This window comes from Telmatherina bonti (genome assembly GCF_933228915.1).
Source record: "Telmatherina bonti genome assembly, chromosome: 3".
NCBI classification, from domain to species: domain Eukaryota; kingdom Metazoa; phylum Chordata; class Actinopteri; order Atheriniformes; family Telmatherinidae; genus Telmatherina; species Telmatherina bonti.
The window spans coordinates 6,677,505-6,678,641 of NC_136621.1; the positions used below are offsets into that span (position 1 = coordinate 6,677,505).

Consider the following 1,137-nt stretch of genomic DNA (forward strand, 5'->3'; position numbering starts at 1 on the left):
TTTACAGACAAACCCCCCTGCATGACTGGATTACTCTGGTTTCCAGTCAGAAACACTCACAGCAGGAAGCAACTTACTGGCAGGCAGAGAAAACAAGAAAGGTCATAACCCAGTAGCCGCATAGTGTGCAGGAACATCTGCAGAATATGGACCCGAGACCCCCCCTCTGCTTCAGTTAAGTGCAGTTTGATCACAAAGCAAGAAAGAATGTGTGAAATGTTTCAGAAATGCACCAAATCGGACCGAGTCGCCTGAACCCCCTCCCCCACTACCTGGCCTGGTTTGGCCACCACAGCCCACCGGAGCATCTTCCAGCCTTGCTGGATGCATGTATGGATGGAGAAGCTGTGTCTCGTCCAACACACAGATGGAGGCAGTGAGGGACTAAACTTCCAGTTTCAATAAAATGAACAGAAAACTTGTTTTTCATCTTCAGCCTCGACTGCCTCCTCAGCGAGCGCTTTAAACTTCTTCATCTCAACCGCTGAGAGGAAGCTTCCATCTTCCAAGACTTCACAGTAACACACACACACACACACACACTGTTGTACTTTAAAAAGTCAATTAGCCTGTGAAAACTTGACGACTACTCGTTTTTAGATATGCAGACTTTCCTCCAGAGCACTGACATGCACAGCATTGTGTCATTTAATAAAAACATGATTAAACTTAATATAGGAAATACATTGTCTCAGCAGTTTATCTCACCGTTAATTACAACTCTGCATCTCTTAATGAAAACATGTGTGTGCGCGTGCGTGTCTGCTCTAATGAAAACATTGTGTATTTCATTATGGTGAGGGCGTGAAATGATAAACAAAGTCCTTATTGAGAACACGCTCACACCTGTTAGGGAGAACTACCAGGAGGTTAATGAACATGCACACGTACGTCAGCCGGCAAACACAAAGAAAGAAATACAGAAAATAAGAAAAACAACAAGGAAAAGAAGCAAAGAAGAATTTCTAATTAAATCATTCGCAGATAGTTTAGTGTTTTGCTGCCTTTCAAAATCCTGACAGAATAAAGAAAACCAGTAAGTTAGAGACACATTACTGGTCAACAAGCTGGACATCCGTTAACAAACCACACAGAGGGACGGTGGGGACAGATGCAGGACACTGAGACGTCCAGCAG

At 43.8% G+C, this 1,137-nt stretch overlaps 1 pseudogene across 1 annotated transcript in view; it reads left to right on the forward strand.

Annotated features, from left to right (window-relative positions):
- LOC306774883 overlaps window positions 1-522 on the forward strand; it is a 35,256-nt pseudogene extending 34,734 nt beyond the window's left edge. Inside the window, exons 4-5 of the transcript in view lie at window positions 226-330; window positions 437-522. The product of the transcript in view is annotated as an uncharacterized misc_RNA (transcript). The remainder of the gene's footprint in view (window positions 1-225; window positions 331-436) is intronic.
- The last annotated feature ends 615 nt before the right edge of the window (window positions 523-1,137 follow it).